We start from the raw sequence: 20,203 nt of genomic DNA on the forward strand, positions 1-20,203 counted from the left end.
CAACAACTCCCTCAGGGCAGTTTGTGCTCCAGCCTTCTTGCTCTCCCTGCATCTAAGCATCTAAATTCTTGTAATTATAATTCCATGGTTTATTTTGTGTATCAGATTTCAGTACGCCAGCTTTGCAAAAGAGTCTCTTTCCATCTTTATGTCCTACATAGGTTAAATAAGAATATCAGTGCCTTGAAACTTTGTCAGATTTTACTTTGAAATCATTTATGTATTTTTGTGTTTTGGTGGGTAGAAATTGAACAATCTTTACAATTTTTTCTGTAGTTATTGGACCACTTCAGTTTTCCACCACTTACTGAGTCAACTTAGGTAATTTACATATTTCTAGTAATTTTTCCATTTTATCCATAATAGCTTTCTATTTTACCTAAGTTTTCTATTTTACCTAAGTTTTACCTAAGTCTGACATTGTGTTACACATATCATTTGCCTAAAATCTGTATAATCTCTTCTGTACCTGCAGCTGTATCATTCCCTTTGCCATTTCTAACGATACGTATCTATGATTTCTCTCCTTTTTCTTAGTCGACTTGGCAGTCTGATCAGATCTTAACTTTATCAATTCTGTTTTACTTTTCTGTCATAAATTTTTTACATTTTCTTTATTCCTCTCTCTTACTTTCCTGAGAATATTTTATTGTTCCTTTCCAGCTTCTCGAATTGAATACTCAGGATATTTTAAAAAATAATTCTTACAATTATCCACTTGGATGTAAGCTCCACAAAGAGAAACTTTCTCTCTTTTGGTCATTGCTCTATCCTTAGCACCAGAGCAGTGCTGGCCTATAAGAGACACTCGAAATATCTTTGTGGAATGCATGAATGAGTTATTGACTTACACAAAAGAGCTTAAGACTATGACACTGCTCTGAGGAAACTTTCAGTCAGATTATCTAGGTTTTGGTATAAAATACTCTCATTGTTAACAATTTCATGCATTTTGCAATCAGAATTTTTATTTTTCAATTTAACTTGAGCTATTTAGAGGAACGTTTGAAAATTTCCAAGTAGTTACACTTGAAATGAAAACCTTCTCTTTATGTTGTTAACTTCTAGATTTATTATGTTATGAGCAGGGAATGTGGCCCATCTGATTTTTACTTTTTGGTTTCTGAGATCTTTGTGGCCTGGTATGCAGTCAATTTTTGTTACTGTTCCATGAGGATCTAAAAATAAAACAGTTTGCTTTTGGGCTACACATGAAGCTTGTAAAATTTGATATTCAAATCTTCTCTTTACTAAATTTGATTCTGGGTTATGATAAATCCTTCCACTATGCCTATGGTTTGGTTGAAGTCACTGTGTATTTCATATCTTCTTGGCAGACTATATCTTTTATTTGAAAAAAATTATGTTCTTTATCTTGCTTAATGCATCTTGTCTTGAATTCTACTTTGTCTGATATGAGCATATCCTACATTGCTTTCTTTTTGTCAGCTTTTTCCGGGGATATCTTTGCCAGACCTTTAATGTTAAACTTCGTCATTTTGTTTTAAGTGAGTATTTTGTGACTGATTGGTGTGTAACTAGATTTGTGTGTGTGAGTGTGTATGAGAATATGTGTGTGCATGCCCAATAAAGAGATTTAACTATAAGTCACAGGTATACTGTAACAATGAAATGTTTGGTCTTCCTGACATTTAATTTCATGTTTTCTGTTTATTATTCTTTCTCAATATTTCCCTTTTCTGAATTTTGTTGGGTTGACAAAGCATTGTCTGTTCCTTGTTTTTCCTCTTGTGGTTTTTAACTTCCATATCATACCCATATTATTAGTGCTTATCTTTATTTATCCACTGAATAAGACAAGTCTTTTATAAGAGATAGATACCCAGCTTAAACTGGCTTAAGAAAGATTTTCATAACCGAGGAGCCCAGATGTCCAGACGAAGTTTAGATGTCAGCTTCTCAGAGAGCTGTCCAGGAATACTAACTGCTGGCATCTGGTGGCGTGGTGTAAAACTGAACTTTGGCTGCTGAGATAAGGGTAGCCTTCAGTGGACATTCAGCTTGTTACCAGGCAACATGAGCTTCCACAGTCATTTGCTGGGTAATCCCTCTCTATCTCTTCATGTCCTTATTTTTTCTGTTCCCTGGAATAATTTAATGAGCTTTGAGAATGTCTGTTCCTTCAGCTTTGTAGAACTCCCCTCTGAAATCTTTTCTAGGGATTAGCTCTTTAACAACTTTCTCTATTTCTTTTATTCAGATTTATCTATTTAGACTTTCTATCTCTTCTGGGGTCAGTTTTGATAAATAATGTACTCCTAGAAAATCAATATTTCAACTAGAATTTTCAAAGTTATTTGCACAGTTATGCAGAGAAACCTTTTATAATTTTGAAATTCCCTCAGTTTCAAAGGTTATTCCCACTGTCTTTCTTGTTTTGGATGTGTGTGCTTTCTCATGCATAATCCTCTCATTCTCTGACGGATGGATGTCAATGCTCAGAGCAACGTTGGAGCTCACTTGTTGAAGATGACAGTGCTTCTTTCAGCCTGGGTCTTGAGAAAACTGTGGGCAGCAAAATCCCCACCTCACTCTACTCCCTTCAGTTGGACTCCACATGAGCAAAAACTAAACTATTGTGCTAAGCCACTGATATTTTTGGAATTTACCCATTACAGCACCTTATCTAATATCCATGTTTTCTTCTATTATTTTTATAATTTCATTTTTACAATTAAGATCCATCTGGAATTTGTTTTAGAATAAGAAGTAACATGGAAAGCCATCTTTTTTTTTTTTTCTTTTAGATACATGGTGAGTTGTACCAAAACCCTTTATTGAATGGTATTTCCCCCTGCTGACTTAAAGTACCATCTTTACCTTAAACTAAATTCTCCTATTATTTCTGTCCTTTTTTTGAGGTCTTAATTTTTTCTTTAATCTGCTGACATGCCAAGACCAAATGCTGTTGGTCTTGTTTGTTCTTTATCAAGTTTTCCCTGAGATGTACTGTACTTTTTCAAAATGTTAATTCAAGTCTTCCCTTTCTTTAGGAAATTTTCCTCTAACTTTCTTGAGCTCTTTGTTCTCTCTCCACGTCACCTTTTGCATTTTCAGCATTCTCCTTTTGGATGCTTCTTAACTGACCTTCATATTGGCAGTCATGTTAGTAATTTCCAAATTCTCTTTCTCCTTCATAGCAGCCTGCTCCAGTTTTATCTATGTGACATCCTTCAAATCTCTCAAACAATGCAGCTCAGAATTTTTCCAAAGTTACCTCTTATTTACTGAACTCAAACATTTCCACTGGAGGCCTGTTCTCAGTTCTTGCCTTTGTCCCCTCTTTTGAGCTTCTCTTTCTCCTCTCATTCTGATTTATTGTTGTAGCTAATGTTTGGGTTTTTTTTTTGGATTTTTGAATTTTATTTATTTTTTATATAGCAGGTTCTTATTAGTTATCCATTTTATACATCTTAGTGTATATATGTCAAACTCAATCTCCCAATTCATCACACCACCACCCTCCCTGCCACTTTCCCCCCTTGGGGTCCATATGTTTGTTCTCTACATCTGTGTCCTGCAAACCAGTTCATCTGTACAATTTTTCTAGGTTCCACATATATGCGTTAATATACGATATTTGTTTTTCACTTTCTGACTAACTTCACTCCGTATGACAGTCTCTAGATCCATCCACGTCTCTACAAATGACCCAATTTCATTCCTTTTTATGTCTGAGTAATATTCCATTGTATATATGTACCACATCTTCTTTATCCATTCATCTGTCGATGGGTATTTAGGTTGCTTCCATGACCTGGCTATTGTAAATAGTGTTGCAATGAACATTGGGGTACATGACTCTTTTTGAATTATGGTTTTCTCAGGGTATATGCCCAGTAGTGGGATTGCTGGGTCATATGATAATTCTATTTTCAGTTTTTTAAGGAAGCTCCATAGTGCCTGTATCAATTTACATTCCCACCAACAGTGCAAGAGGGTTCGCTTTTCTCCACACCCTCTCCAGCATTTGTTGTTTGTAGATTTTCTGATGATGCCCATTCTAACTAGTATGAGGTGATACCTCATTGTACTTTTGATTTGCATTTCTCTAATAATTAGTGACCTTGAGCAGCTTTTCATGTGCTTCTTGGCCATCTGTATGTCTTCCTTGGAGAAATGTCTATTTAGGTCTTCTGCCCATTTTTGGATTGGGTTGTTTTTTTTAATATTGAGCTGCATGAGCTGTTTATATATTTTGGAGATTATTCCTTTGTCAGTTGCTTCATTTGCAAATATTTTCTCCCATTCTGAGTGTTGTCTTTTCGTCTCGTTTGTAGTTTCCGTTGCTTTGCAAAAGTAAGTTTCATTAGGTCCCATTTGTTTATTTTCGTTTTTATTTCCATTACTTTAGGAGGTGGATCACAAAAGATCTTGCTGTGATTTATGTCAAAGGGTGCTCTTCCTATGTTTTCCTCTAAGAGTTTTATAGTGTCTGGCCTTACATTTAGGTCTTTAATCCATTTTGAGTTAATTTTTGTGTATGGTGTTAGGGAGTGTTCTAATTTCATTCTTTTACATGTAGCTGTTCAGTTTTTCCGGCACCACTTTTTGAAGAGGCTGTCTTTTCTCCATTGTATATCCTTGCCTCCTTTGTCATAGATTAGTTGACCATAGGTGCGTGGGTTTATCCCTGGGCTTTCTATCCTGTTCCTTTGATCTATATTTCTGTTTTTGTGCCAGTACCATATTGTCTTGATTACTATAGCTTTGTAGTATAGTCTGAAGTCAGGGAGTCAGATTCCTCCAGCTCCATTTCTTTCCCTCAAGACTGCTTTGGCTATTTGGGGTCTTTTTTGTCTACATACTAATTTTAAGACTTTTTGTTCTAGTTCTGTAAAAAATGCCAGTGGTAATTTGATAGGGATTGCACTGAATCTGTAGATTGCTTTGGATAGTATAGTCATTTTCACAATATTGATACTTCCAATCCAAGAACATGGTATATCCTTCGATCTTTTTATATCATCTTTAATTTCTTTCATCAGTGTCTTATAGATTTCTGCATACAGGTTTTTTGTCTCCCTTGGTAGGTTTATTCCTGGGTATTTTATTCTTTTTGTTGCAGTGGTAAATGGGAGCGTTTCCTTAATATCTCTTTCAGATTTTTCATCATTAGTGTATAGGAATGCAAGAGATTTCTGTGCATTAATTTTGTATCCTGAAACTTTACCAAATTCACTGATTAGCTCTAGTAGATTTCTGTTGGCATCTTTAGGATTTTCTATGTATAGTATCATGCCATCTGCAAACAGTGACAGTTTTACTTCTTCTTTTCCAATTAGGATGTCTTTTACTTCTTTTTCTTCTCTGATTGCCATGGCTAGGACTTCCGAAACTATGTTGAATAATAGTGGTGAGAGTGGACATCCTTGTCTCGTTCCTGATCTTAGAGGAAATGCTTTCAGTTTTTCACAATTGAGAATGATGTTTGCTGTGGGTTTGTTGTATATGGCCTTTATTATGTTGAGGTAGGTTCCCTCTATGCTCACTTTCTGGAGAGTTCTTATCATAAATGGGTGTTGAATTTTGTCAAAACCTTTTTCTGCATTTATTGAGATGATCATATGATTTTTATTCTTCAATTTGTTAATATGGTGTGTCACACTGATTGATTTGCATATATTGAAGAATCCTTGCATCCCTGGGATAAATCCCACTTGATCATGGTGTATGATTCTTTTAATGTGTTGTTGGGTTCTGTTTGCTAGTATTTTGTTGAGGATTTTTGCATCTATATTCATCAGTGATATTGGTCTGTAATTTTCTTTTTTTTTGTAGTATCTTTGTCTGGTTTTGGTGGCCTCATAGGATGAGTTTAGGAGTGTTCCTTCCTCTGCAATTTTTTGGAAGAGTTTGAGAAGGATGAGTGTTAGCTCTTCTCTAAATGTTTGATAGAATTCACCTATGAAGCCATCTGGTCTTGCACTTTTTTTTATTGGAAGATTTTTAATCCCAGTTTCAATTTCATTACTTGTGATTGGTCTGTTCATATTTTCTGTTTCTTCCTGGTTCAGTCTTGGAAGGTAATACCTTTCTACGAATTTGTCTATTTCTTCCAGGTTGTCCATTTTATTGGCATAGAGTTGCTTGTAGTAGTTTCTTAGGATGCTTTGTATTTCTGCGATGTCTGTTGTAACTTCTCCCTTTCCATTTCTAATTTTATTGATTTGAGTCCTCTCCCTCTTTTTCTTGATGAGCCTGGCTAATGGTTTATCAATTTTGTTTATCTTCTCAAGGAACCAGCTTTTAATTTTATTGATCTTTGCTATTGTTTCTATTTGATTTATTTCTGCTCTGATCTTTATGATTTCTTTCCTTCTACTAACTTTGAGTTTTGTCTGTTCTTTTTTCTTTAGTTCTTTTAGGTGTGAGTTTAGATTGTTTATTTGAGATTTTTGTTGTTTCTTGAGGTGTGCTTGTATTGCTATAAACTTCCCTCTTAGAACTGCTTTTGCTGCATCCCATAGGTTTTGGATCATCGTGTTTTCATTGTCATTTGTCTCTAGGTGTTTTTTGGTTTCCTCTTTGATTTCTTCAGTGATCTCTTGGTTATTTAGTAACGTATTGTTTAGCTTCCATGTGTTTGTGTTTTTTACATTTTTTTCCCTGTAACTGATTTCTAATCTCATAGCGTTGTGGTCAGAAAAGATGCTTGATATGATTTCAATTTCCTTAAATTAACTGAGGCTTGATTTGTGACCCAAGATGTGATCTATCCTGGAGAATGTTCTGTGCACACTTGAGAAGAAAGTGTAATCTGCTGTTTTTGGGTGGAATGTCCTATAAATATCAATTAAATCTGTCTGGTCTATTGTGTCACTTAAAGCTTGTGTTTCCTTATTTTCTGTCTGGATGATTTGTCCACTGGTGTAAGTGACATGTTAAAGTCCATCACTATTATTGTGTTACTGTCGATTTCCTCTTTTATAGCTGTTAGCAGTTGCCTTATGTATTGAGGTGCTCCTATGTTGGGTGCATATATATTTATAATTGTTATATCTTCTTCTTGGATTGATCCCTTGATCATTATGCAGAGACTTTCTTTGTCTCTTGTAACAGTCTTTATTTTAAAGTCTGTTTTATCTGATATGAGTATTGCTACTCCAGCTTTCTTGTGATTTCCATTTGCATGGAATATCTTTTCCATTCCCTTTCAGTCTGTTTGTGTCCCTAGGTCTGAAGTGGGTCTCTTGTAGACAGCATATATATGGGTCTTGTTTTTGTATTCATTCAGTGAGCCTGTGTCTTTTGGTTGGAGCATTTAATCCATTCATGTTTATGGTAATTATCGATATGTATGTTCCTATTACCATTTTCTTAATTGTTATGGGTTTGTTTTTGTAGGTCTTTTTCTTCTCTTGTGTTTTCCACTTAGAGAAGCTCCTTCAGCATTTGTTGTACAGCTGGTTTGGTGGTGCTGAATTCTCTTAGCTTTTGCTTGTCTGTAAAACTTTTGATTTCTCCGTGGAATCTGAATGAGATCCTTGCCGGGTAGAGTAATCTTGGTTGTAGGTTCTTCCCTTTCATCACTTTAAATATATCATGCCACTCCCTTCTGGTAGAGTTTCTGCTGAGAAATCAGCTCTTAACCTTATAGGAGTTCCCTTGTATGTTATTTGTCATTTTTCCCTTGTTGCTTTCAATGATTTTTCTTTGTCTTTAATTTTTGCCAATTTGATTACTATGTGTCTCGGTGTGTTTCTCCTTAGGTTTATTCTGCCTGGGACTCTCTGTGCTTCCTGGACTTGGGTGGCTATTTCCTTTCCCATGTTAGGGAACTTTTCGACTATAATCTCTTCAAATATTTTCTCGGGTCCTTTCTCTCTCTCTTCTCCTTCTGGGACCCTTATGATGAGAATGTTGTTGAGTTTAATGTTGTCCCAGAGGTCTCTTAAGCTGTCTTCATTTCTTTTCATTCTTTTTTCTTTATTCTGTTTTGCAGCAGTGAATTCCACCGTTCTGTCTTCCAGGTCACTTATCCGTTCTTCTGCCTCAGTTATTCTGCTACTGATTCCTTCTAGTGTATTTTTCATTTCAGTTATTGTATTGTTCATCTCTGTTTGTTTGTTCTTTAATTCTTCTAGGTGTATGTTCTTTAATTCTTCTAGGTCTTTGCTAAACATTTCTTGCATCTCTTGATCTTTGCCTCCATTCTTTTTCCGAGGTCCTGGATCATATTCACTACCATTATTCTGAATTCTTTTTCTGGAAGGTTGCCTATCTCCACTTCATTTAGTTGTTTTTCTGGGGTTTTATCTTGTTCCTTCATCTGGTACATAGCCCTCTGCCTTTTCATCTTGTCTGTCTTTCTGTGAATGTGGTTTTTGTTCCACAGGCTACGGGATTGTTGTTCTTCTTGCTTCTGCTGTCTGCCCTCTGGTGGATGAGGCTGTCTAAGAGGTTTGTGCAAGTTTCCTGATGGGAGGGACTGGTGGTGGGTAGAGCTGGGTGTTGCTCTGTTGGGCAGAGCTCAGTAAAACTTTAATTCGATTGTCTGCTGATGGGTGGGGCTGGGTTCCCTCCCTGTTGGTTGTTTGGCCTGAGGCGACCCAACACTGGAGCCTACCCAGGCATTTTGGTGGGGCTAATGGCAGACTCTGGGAGGGCTCACGCCAAGGAGTACTTCCCAGAACTTCTGCTGCCAGTGTCCTTGTCCTCACAGTGAGCCACAGCCACCCCCTGCCTCTGCGGGAGACCCTCCAACACCAGCAGGTAGGTCCGGTTCCGTCTCCTATGGGGTCACTGCTCCTTACCCTGGGTCCCGACGTGCACACTACTTTGTGTGTGCCCTCCAAGAGTGCAGTCTCTGTTTCCCCCAGTTCTGTCAAAGTCCTGCAATCCAGTCCCACTAGCCTTCAAAGTCTGATTCTCTCGAAATTCCTCCTCCCGTTGCCGGACCTCCAGGTTGGGAAGCCTGACGTGGGGCTCAGAACCTTCACTTCAGTGGGTGGACTTCTGTGGTATGTGTTCTGCAGTTTGTGAGTCACCCACGCAGCAGTTATGGGATTTGATTTTGTTGTGATTGCGCCCCTCCTACCGTCTCATTGTGGCTTCTCCTTTGTCTTTGGATGTGGGGTATCTTTTTTGGTGAGTTCTAGTGTCTTCCTGTTGATGGTTTTCAGCAGTTAGTTGTGATTCCGGTGCTCTTGCAAGAGGGAGTGAGAGCACGTCCTACTACTCTGCCATCTTGAACCAATCTCTCTAGCTAAAGTTTCGATTTCTCCTATTTATAAATGAAGGTCTAGAGCCTTACTCTCCAAATGAATTCTGCTGCACACTGGTTCCGTGGGATATTAAAAGAGATCATAAGAAAAAAGTTCAGTGGTTCTGCAAGTGTGAGAAGTGATGAGTTAAACAAAATATTTTTTAAAGTTACTGAAGAAGTAACACTGAATAATGGTGAGGATATGGAGCCACAGAAACTCTCACACGTTTCTGGGGGGAGAGTGTAAACTGGTACTCTGGAAACTAGTTTGGCAGTTTGCATACACCTGTAAATTCCATTTCTGGGTGTAACTATCCAGGAAAAAGGTGAAACTTGTTCACAAAAAGTGTAGTACAGAGAAGTATTTATAGCAACTTTGTTCAAGCAAAAACTGGAAAACTCTATTTACCAACAGGAAAAGAGATAAACACATTGTAATAAATATGTATCTTACAGTGGAATACTCCTCAACCGTTAAAAGTAATGAACCACAGACACATGCAGCAACATGGGTGGACTGTACAGATACTATATTGAGTGAAAGAAGCCAGACACAGAAGAGCACACGCTGTATAAGAATCCATATATGTGAAGCTTTATAATAGGCAAAACTAATCTATCGTTATAAAGCAGTTGCCTTGGGGGTGGGGGTAGGGGTGATGGGCAAGGGATGTGAGGGGACTTTCTGGGGTGATGAAAATGTTCAAAATCTTGATACAAATGTGGGTTATATGGGTGTGATCTTTTGTCAAAATTCACTGAACGTGGTAACTGCACTGAATGTCAATTAGACAATGCAAGTGACTGCAAGATCTCTCGGAACCTTTGATAAGCTAAGACATATTATGAATGTCAAGAGCGGGGTGTGGCACACAGTGTTTCCCGGCCTAATCTGAGCCTTGCTGGAGGGGTGTGGGCAGAAAGTGTTCCCTCCTAAGTGTAGGAACTGGGAGCAAATGGCTGTGTTGGGCACGAGCCACAGGATTCCTTGTGCCTAGTGTCCCAGGTCTCTTAGAGTGCTGCCTGCGCCAAGAGGCTGGGGCTGGGGAGGGGCAGGTCTCTGTGCCCTGCTCTGGGGAGTCCAGGCCATGCCACCTGCTCCCCACCCACCTAGTCCTACAGCTTCTGCTAGTGGGGCCTCAGGGTGTCCACAAGGGGATTAGGCTGTAATAGTCAATAGCAGTAGAGAAGTTTCTGGCATGGCGGGAGCTACCACTTCTACCAAGACCCACTTATGCTTCCCTCTGTGGTGGTTGTGGGGTCCTATCCCCTCTGTCCTGTGCAGGCCTTCCAGAGCCCTCACTGACTCAGCACACAGTCCTAATCCGGCAAAGCCTGGAGACAAAGGCTGGGCTGGGTCCAGCTCCAGAGGCCCCCTCCCACCCCTTTGCTCAGCCCTTCCGCCCAGACTCAGGAGGCTCTCAGGGCTCTGGTGGAAAAACTGGTCCCCAGGCTTCTCTGAGTGGGTCACGGGCTATGCTGCACCAGCGGGCTTCTCATTTTGCTTGTTCTCATCTGCTTCTCAGCTTCTAGAAATCCTGCAGAATGACTAATTTGTCAATGGTACCTTTGCCGTTTTCGAACACTGCTATAGAGATGTTCTTATTTTTCTCTTCTGTCAATGCAAATGGGGCAGAACAGGTAATTTATGAATGAACCAGGGTGTGTGTGTGTGAATGTCCATTCAGCCTGAGCCCAGGCGAAAAGAAGAGGCTGGAGGAGAGACCGGGGAGGCGGCCTGGCAGGCAGTGGACAGCCAGCCCCATGAAAGGTCCTTGCTACGCACGGGAATGACATTGCTGTGTGGTGGGGCTGACAGATGCTCCACGGGAGATTAGGAAATAAGTCTGCATCTCCCCTGGGCCCTGATACCATCAGCGGTTAAGAGGCCTGTCTGATTTCATTACAAATCTTCCATTCCGAGGGCTTAGAGCTCAGCCTCCAGACTCAGAGGTGTGGGAGGACAGTGGGCCACAGCAAGGGCATTTTGCTTTTAATTGTGGTCATTAATCTGACACCAACAGCTGGTCTATCCTGCAGGTGAAGGGGGGGGTGACAGGAAAGCCATCAACTGGGAGCCCGCTGACTCTGCTGCTTTGCTCTCTAGGAAGTGGGGAGAGAGAGGGAAAAGCTTCCTAATCTTGCTTTCAGGGCCCCCTTTCCTGGCCTCACTGGGAAGGATCTAGGTTTGCTTTCTCCCCGGATTTTGTGGGAGTTTCCTGGAGCCTGTAGATGACTAGCTCCCAAGTCATGTTCCTCTTATTTTCTCAGGGCCACAGTGGTGTATGGTGGCACCTTGCCTCAGGCCAGGCCCTGTCCCAAAGTCAGGTTATGTCCCAGTGAGAAGGGTGGAGTGGGACTCCTTACCAGGGCTTACCAGGCAAGCATCTGGAGCAGCCCAATGAGGCGCACGACACAGTAGGGAGAGGCCCAGAGCCAGATGGGACAGAGCTAGAGAGAAGGCCAGCATAGCCACAAAATGGGAAGGTGGACCGGACAGCGTATGTGTGTGCACACGTGTGCGTGTGATGGGGAGGGTGGACAGGAGAATTTCACCCTGGCAAATTCTATCCTGTCTCCATCCATCCACAACCCTGAGCTGGCGCTCCACAGGAACAGCTCTGACAGGCCCTGGGGGTGATTTAGAGGCATGGGTCCGCCCTGGGAGCTTGCCAGCATCGGACAAGTACCCAGTGGCAGATGGGCCAGAATGGGGCAGAGAGCAGGTGGGGAGAGGTCCCATGGGATTGGGGAGGATGTAGGCAGATAGAGACCTTGAAGGTTGAATGGAATCCTGACAGGCAGAGACAGCGTGGTGAGTGCATGGGGAAAGGGTGTACTGCTGGGTCTCCTGGCAAAGCACTGGCCAAAGGGTTTGCTGAAGGGTGGGGACCTACTAAAAAGAGGGTCCACTAACAGTGAGCTTGATTCCTAGGTGGCAGGCCTGGGTTCCAATTTCTGGGGTTAGAGGCTGCCTCTGTGAGGACACCTTTCGGAAGATGGTCCTCAGACCCCCTCAGCCTGAAGGGGGCCAAGAGCAAGGCTGGGGCAGCCATAATCACACCAGTCATCGACTACCATGTGCCAGGACCCTGGGGACCCCACGCCAGCCCTGGGGGCGGGGGCTGATGCTGGCGTGGTGAGTCAATGAGGCTTGGAGAGGACGGGACTTGTCCAGGGTCACACAGGGCGAAGCGTGTTTGAACCCAGGCCCTTCTTGCTATACTGTGGGGCCTTCAAGAGGGAAGTGCAGCCTGGCTCAACTCCTCCCACCAGCAAGAAGGGCCTGGGCATGGATGGGGGAGGAAACAAGATGCCCAGGTCGGCCCTGGTGCTCGTGCAGATGACGTTTGGCGCTGGGAAGGTCTTTCGATTCCTCAAAGGAAAACCTAGACACTTGTCATCTATTAGGGATAATTTGGGATAAAGAGTCAATAAGGCCCCATTTGAACGTGGAGCACACTTATCTGGGGTAGGTCTGGCTCAGCCTGGGGAGCTGCTGCTTGCTCTCCCACTTGCGAAGCTTAGTGACCTTGGGCAAGTCATCGCCCCTCTCCATGCCCAGGCTTTCTCACTGGTGAAATAGGGTAAGAACAGGATCCACCTCACAGGGTTATACTGAATATGGAATGCATCATGCAGGCAAAGCACATGTAATGGTATCTGGCTGAAGAAAGCTGCTAGAGGTGAGCTATTGCTGCTATTGCAAGTCTTAGCACCTCGCAGAACCATTCAGAGGAAGAACAACCACCATTCAACAACAACTTGGCTCCAAGTTGCCAAGGAGCTCGTCCAAAAGGGAAGGTGTCACCTGCTCCCTCCCAGGGTTTCCTCGGGACACCTGACCAAGCCAGGAAACGTTGACCCTACTTCCTAAATATTTCAGGACCTGGCCCTGCTCCTCCATCTCTATGGCAATGAGCTGAGCTGAGGGGCTCCCAGCTTCCCTCACCTTACAGGCAGGTTCTCCCTGCCCATAGATTCCCCCTCTGGACCCTCCTCTACTGCAGCAGCTAGAGGGATTTTCCTCCAGTGCAAATCTGAGCTTCTGAGAGCCTCCCGTGACTCTCACGTGTTTGCCAGAACATGCCAGAATAAACTTGGCTTTGCACTTGCAGACATTCCTCTGTCTGGAATGCCCTTCTCCCCATTTTGTCCACCTGCTGAACTCCCTTTTATCCTTCAAAATCTAGTGCTGACACGCCTCATCTTGAAGGCTTCCAGACCACCCTTCCTCCCCAACAAGTCTGAGGCAATATGCCTGGTCTTTTATGCTGCCTTTTATGTTGTGTGGACCCCTCTGTTGTCACCCAGTTTACATAATCGTTACCATTGTGCAAGCTCCTTTGGACCTATCTCCACCCTCACCCCTAATCCAGGGTCTGGCTCGTGTCAGTTTTAGCTGACCCAAACTGAATTTGTTATTAGTCAAAGGCTCCATGAGCTATAGATGTCGCTAGATCAGGGCCACACTGTGTGGCCTTGGTCATGCCCTTTCCCTCTCTGGGCTGCAGTTTCAGCATCTCTATAATGAGGAAGCTGCCAGGGTCCCTGGGTTGTTCTGAGTTTCTGGAACTTCCCAGGTCTGCCTGCCTACTCTAGGGGTGGACAAAAAGTTTGGGGGGTCTCCATGCCTCGCAGACCACCTACTTCTCTGGTCAGCTGTGCCCACGGGAACCAGCAACTTCATCCCCCTGGAATCTGGTGACTGGCATTCTTGGGAAACACAAGGATGTTTTCAGAACTTAATATTTCTTTCTTTTCCCCCAAGCAATGGATAAACCTCATTAAGCCAAGACAAGAGAACTGGGTCATGCCCTGCTGATGCCAAGCAGGGGCTTGTGAGTGAAGCAGGCTGTTGAATTTCAGACATAGGAAATAATCTGCTCCTTGCACCCGCCTGATCACTTTATTAGCACAAAAGATAAATTTAAACCTCTGACTTACGACAAAAGGAAGTAAGTCTGCACTATCCTCCTGATTAAACCAAGAGAAGCCAGCTAGATGCAAGGACACCAGGCCCACTCAATTAATTAACATTTATTACAATCAGAAAATAATCTAATTCAATTAAAATGTCTCCACAAAAGCGGTTTAATGACTTTCCCCAAAATAAAGTACATTCGACTGGAGCATTTATTATGCCAGGGACCAGTGTCATTCATGAGGGAGCTGAAATGACAGCCCTGATGTGGCTCTGTGGAAAGGGGAGGACAGGGCAGGCGGGGCCGGGGAGGGCTTGGCCGAGCCCCTCGTCAAGAGAGAGGGGATGCTTCTGGACAGCAACCCTCTAGTGAAGAGTCAGGCCCAGAGCCAGAGGAGCTGCCCACAGCTGCCTTCACCCTCACCCCCACTTCCTGCTTCAGCCCCCTCTCCTCCTGCCAGCTCATCGCTGTGCCTGGTACCCCCTTCCCCTTATAGGATCAAGCTTGGGTAAGGTAAGGAATTAAGGGGCAGGCTTGGATTCAGGAGCCTGAGCCCCTTTCTGCCTGTGTCACCTTGGGCAGGTAGGAGGTGTTTAGAGAAAGGACTGTTAGCAGGGCTTTCTGAAACTTAGCCAGGAGATATTTGCAAAGCTGGAGAAACTGCCATTTGAAAGCTGCAAGCAGTTTTCTGACTCTCATGAGGCAGAGATTTGAATTCATAGTGCCTTTGTTCAGCAAAAATCCCTTGATGGGTCCTTAGTTATAAAAACAGAAAGCAAATACTTGGAGCTCATCCTTTGGAGCTAACAATATCTGAGCACATACTATTGCCAGGCAGAGGGTTAAACACATCTGTTGGACTACGTCCTTTAATCCTCACAACAACCCTGCAACTTAGAACTCTCCATTGAAACCAAGGCTCAAAGTGTGCCTGAGGACCACGGTTAGTTAGAGGTGAACCCTGGATCCAAACCTGGGCAGCCAGACGCAGGTCAGAGAGGCCCCCAGCAAGCTCAGAATAACTGTGGGACTCGGCGGGGGTGGGGGTGGGGGCGGAGGGAGGCCTCTGTCATGGGGCTTGGGTGAGGCCCCAGAGTCTGTCCTTTTGAAAAGCCCCCTGGAGACTCTGGTGCTCTGATCTTGGAGACTGAAATCTCTACATCCACCCTGTCTCCTGGCGTCACACCTTGCCCGACACCCCTGCTCAGCTGTGGCCTCAGAAAAAGGACAGTATGAACTAAGCCCCTTCTCATCCAATTCAATTGCACCTACATTGTCTGAACTTTATACAGTCACCAGCATTGAGTATAAGCTTTAAAAAGAGCTCTGTTAACTTGATAGGCAGAAAATGGGAGGCCAACAACAGGATCCTAACTAAAAAAGAAAAAGGCGGAGGAAACAACACTTGCGGGATATATAGCAAATGTTAGTGATGGTCACTTCTGGATGGTGACCAGCTTCTGGTGGGTCAACTTTATTTTCGATTTTCTACTGTAAACAGACATCACTTTTATAATCAGAAAAAGCTATTAAAATGGTTTTTAGGTATGCCCTCTTAGTTTTTCATTTCTCTTATTTCTAGAAAGTTTAAGTGTTTGGATTCTTTTATGACTTGTCTGTTCTCATCTCTCTATTGGCATTTTATGTTCTTAATGATGTGTATAAGCTTTTTATAACAGGATTTTGACCCTATGTCCATTATATTTGTTGAAATGGTTTTCCTGGCTGGTTATTTACTTTTCAATTTTGTTTCTAATGTTTTCAGTGGACGAAGGTTTATCATCTTTATGTAGTCAAACCTATTGATCTTTTCCTTTCAGGTGCCTTCTGTTGCTTTATAAGTTAGAAAATCCTTTATCAACAGCAGATAAAACAGGTATTGACTTAGCTTTCTTCCTAGTTCTTAGGGTTTCTTTTCTCTTTTCTTTCCTTTGTGCCATGTAGCTCCTTGTTTGATCTGCTTGGATTTATTTGAGTTTACAGAGTGCAGATTATTTTCCAAATAGCTAACTGATTGTACCAGCACATCTTATTGGATAAGACTTTCTTTCCCTTCCATATGGTAATATCTTACTGATCTTATATTGCATTTTTGTAGATAATAAGCTTTGTTTTTAAGTTACCTATTCCATTACACTGACCTTTTTTTTCTTGTATCTGTATCACACTGTTTTATTGATCATAGCTTTTTCATATACTTAAATAGCCTCTCAATTTCAATAATTCCTGGGTTTCTTTCACCTATTCACTCTTCCAAGTGCCTCTGAGAACCATTCTGTAAAGGTCAAAACAGCAACAACAACCCACTGAGGTTTAAGATTCAAATTTCATTGAAATATTTGAGGAGATACATGGTCTTTCTACCCAACCTGGGGACTCAGCTCTCTATCTGCGCATCTTCCATTATAATTCTTGGGAGAGTTTTGTAGCTTCTCGTATTTCTTTGTTTACCCATCCCTACAAGAATGTGACTAGATGCCCAGAGAAGCAGAAATGATAAGAAGAATAATAAATTTACATATATGTATGTTATATAGTACTGTCATTTTTAGTGAGAGAAGCTGTCTTTTGAAAAGTGCCATGATCGTGATGTCTACTGGGTCAGCCCTTAAGTGAGTTAAGTGAGGAAAGCAATTTGAAGAATATTGTACACGTTGTACAGGTGTATGTGTATGTTTTGTGTATATTTGCACAAAAAAGGGGCAAGGGGTTGAGCATTTTACCATCTAGATCACCACGGCATGGGGGGAATGGAGAGGGTGGAGGAATGGAAGGTAGATTCCCGTCCACCCCTTTGCTTCCCACCCCCACCCCCTACACACAGGAAAAGAAAGTTGCCAAAGTGGCCAGTTACCTCTATGGTGGCTGATGGTCACTCAGTTGCCTTCTTTTGTCCCAGAAGCAGTCCTAGGAGGCCCCCATGGTAGGCACCTGCTGGGTGGGTGAAACTGGGGTTTACTTGCTTGGCAAACTTTGCCCCTCTCCACCTGCAGAGTTGGGGTGGCGGGAGGCAAGTCTGCTCTGGGGCATCTTGAGTGGGAAGTTTCCACAGGCGGCCAGTACCTCCCTCTCCTCAGCAGACACCCCGTTCCTGGCCAGCTCCTTACAGGAGCCAGGATCTGACTGCTCAGCCTGGCAGGCCCTTTCTGGATTTGCCCCCTTCCCCATCCCCACTCTGCTTGCTTCAGGAAGCCTTCCTAGGCTGCCCCAGTCTGTCACGGTTGGAGTGAATGACCCTAGGACCCAGAATTATACATTGGCCTAGAAACAGGCTAGCAGACTTGTGACGTGGTGGGGAAGAAAACTGGCTTCTGAGTGAGCCAGGCTGGGCTTGAATCTCAGCCCTACTACTTACCAGCTGTGCAGCCTTGGACAAGTTTTTCTTTTTTTTTTTTTTTAACATCTTTATTGGCGTATAATTGCTTTACAATGGTGTGTTAGTTTCTGCTGTATAACAAAGTGAATCAGCCATACATATACATACATCCCTATATCTCCTCCCTCTTGCATCTCCCTCCCACCCTCCCTATCCCACCCCTCTAGGTGGTCACAGAGCACCGAGCTGATCTCCCTGTGCTATGTAGCTGCTTCCCACTAGCTATCTATTTTACACTTGATAGTGTATATATGTCCATGCCACTCTCTCACTTCGTCCCAGCTTCCCCTTCCCCCTCCCTGTGTCCTCAAGTCCATTCTCTACGTCTGCGTCTTTATTTGGACAAGTTTCTCACTCACTCTGAGTTTCAATCTCCTCATGTGTAGAATGGGGGTCAGAGGGCTGGAGTGAGGCTGGGCAGTGGGGAAGCCCGGCCCAGGACCCGTGGGCCGCAGTTCTGCCCCTGCCCCTCCTGCGAGTCTCGCTCAGACTCTTGAGGAGACAGATGGGAGGAGAGAGCGGAGGCAGGAGGCAGGACACACACCAGGCCGAGAGCTGAGTCTGAGGCGCAAGTTGGCGATTGCAGATAGCTGAGGGAACACTTCCAGTTGGAGTCACCCCAACAGCTTCTTGGCTGAATGGGGCCCTGAAGAATGGGGAGGAAAAAGGACAAGAACCCTGTGGGCAGGGAAATCTCCAGGTGTGTTTGATGAGCAGCAAGGAGGCCAGCCGAAGCAGGGCCTGGGGGTCTGGTCAGCAGTAAGCATGACCGGGTGGCGGGACTCGGGCTCTGCAATTGGGTTGTCTTCTCTGGGCACCAGGAAGCCACTGATGATTCTGGGGCAACAGCAGGGGGTGAGGGAGGAAGGCCATGAGCTCTGGGAAGCTGGGAGGAGGAGCCGGACCGTCTTGAGGACAAATGCTAGTTCCCTCACTAGGGATTTGGGGCAAACAAAACCTCTCTGGCTTGTCTTCTCATGGGTAAAATGGGGATAATTCTAGAACCTACCTCATAGGGTTGTTGTGAAGATAAAATGAAGCTAGTTCAACCCTAAGAAGCTCTCCCTTGCTCTCCATTGCGCCCCTAGGAAACAGCACTGACAAGAAGGCACACAGATCTGGGTTCCTACCCTGAGTCTGATTAGTTGAGTGAAAATGGGCAGAATGGAGCCATCTCCCTGGAAGGTTGTGGGGATGAAGCACACTCTCACCTTTGGTAGTGTTGACGCTCCCACCGGCGGCAGCCCAGGGCCTCTCTGAGCAGTGCCCAGGCCACAGAGCGTGGGGGAAAGGCTGGCTGCCCTGACCTGCAGGAGGCCCAGGGTCAGGAGGCAGAGGTAAGTCAGTGGGGGACGCTGAGCCACTCAGAGCCTGAGGGAAAGAGGCCTGCAGAGCCTGACACCCACAGTGGGGCTCTGTCCTCAGCATCGGGGAGGGGCCTGAGTGGCCTGGCCTGGGATGGCCGTGGCAGCAGGGTTAGGGTGTTTTCGGATGTGCCCTGGGTGTGTGGTGGAGGGAGGCACAGGGAGGAAAGGCGCTTGTGGGGAGAGGAAGAGCTGATAAGGAGCCACGGCCTTGCAGGTTTTCACTCTGCCTGACCTCCGACCCCTGGTTCCAAGACTCCAGCCCAGGTGTAGGCTGCTGAGTGATGGGTGGTGGAGGTGATGGACTCAGAGAGCTGACAGCTCTGCTCCCCGAAAGAGATTCGGAGCCCCTCTACTCCTGGGGCCCCCGGGTCCCCCTCACCGAGCACATTCCCCAGCACCCAGTAGCCCTGCTTGGATTCTCAAACTGGGACTGGTGACCAGTAAGGCTCAGGCTTTTGGTTGCTTCCATGTACCTTCCAGAGGGTAAGGGAATAGCTGGTTGGGATATGTGTGTGCAGAGAGTTATGTTATCTCCAGGAGATCGGGGGTTCTACCCAGGCAGCCTGTTTCCACTCAGGGGTCTGCAAGTTTGAGAGAACCAGACCTTGGCAGCCAACTCCCTACTCACCACCCCCACCCCCACCCCCGTATGCAATCCAATTTTTAAGTTTCAGCTGTTAATTACCTCGACCTGCTCTTACTGGCAACCTGTGATCCGCCAACTGCAGTTCTTGGCTCCTGAGGCACTAATGAAGTTCTTCCCCTTGTAGAGCACAGGCTCACTTAAAAGGAAGCATAATTTGCGAGGCCTTGGAAAGCAGCAAGAGCTCCCGGAGCAGAGGGTGTACACTCAGTGCCAGGCACCCGGAGAGCTTCTCGTACCAGTTAATTCCAGGTAGGAAAGAACTCAGGATTCTTTGTGGCCTGGGTTGAAAGAAGCCAGTTCTCAGGCATGTAGGAAGCCAAAGGCTTGGGCCCTACTCAAATGTCAGTGGCCCATCACCTCTGGACAACCCAGAATCAAAAGGGAAGAGTGGTCTTCCTGAGGGCCCACTAACGGAATTCCTAGGAATGGATCCCATGCTGTGCAAGGTGATGGAGGGGAGATAGGATCTGTCTCCAGCTATACCAAAGGACAAAGTGATCCCATTGATGACCGTGCTCCACCTCACTTGGAGTCAGGCTTGGGCAGCCCTGAACTGGTCCCACCATCCAAGCTTGTATCTTTTCAGGGGCCCCGGTTGGCCACTCACCAGCAGAGCATTAGACAGCAACCCAAGCCTAGTGTGCTCCATCCCTGGAACAG

At 44.3% G+C, this 20,203-nt stretch overlaps 1 long non-coding RNA gene across 1 annotated transcript in view; it reads left to right on the forward strand.

Annotated features, from left to right (window-relative positions):
- Positions 1-18,920: 18,920 nt before the first annotated feature.
- LOC111177852 (uncharacterized) overlaps positions 18,921-20,203 on the forward strand; it is a 38,436-nt gene continuing 37,153 nt past the window's right edge. The window contains exon 1 of the long non-coding RNA XR_016392032.1: positions 18,921-19,792. This is a non-coding gene — a long non-coding RNA (uncharacterized LOC111177852). The remainder of the gene's footprint in view (positions 19,793-20,203) is intronic.

This window comes from Delphinapterus leucas, chromosome 2 (assembly GCF_059928025.1).
Source record: "Delphinapterus leucas isolate spDelLeu-1000000601 "Yukka" chromosome 2, BTC_Dleu_Yukka2, whole genome shotgun sequence".
Classification (NCBI taxonomy): domain Eukaryota; kingdom Metazoa; phylum Chordata; class Mammalia; order Artiodactyla; family Monodontidae; genus Delphinapterus; species Delphinapterus leucas.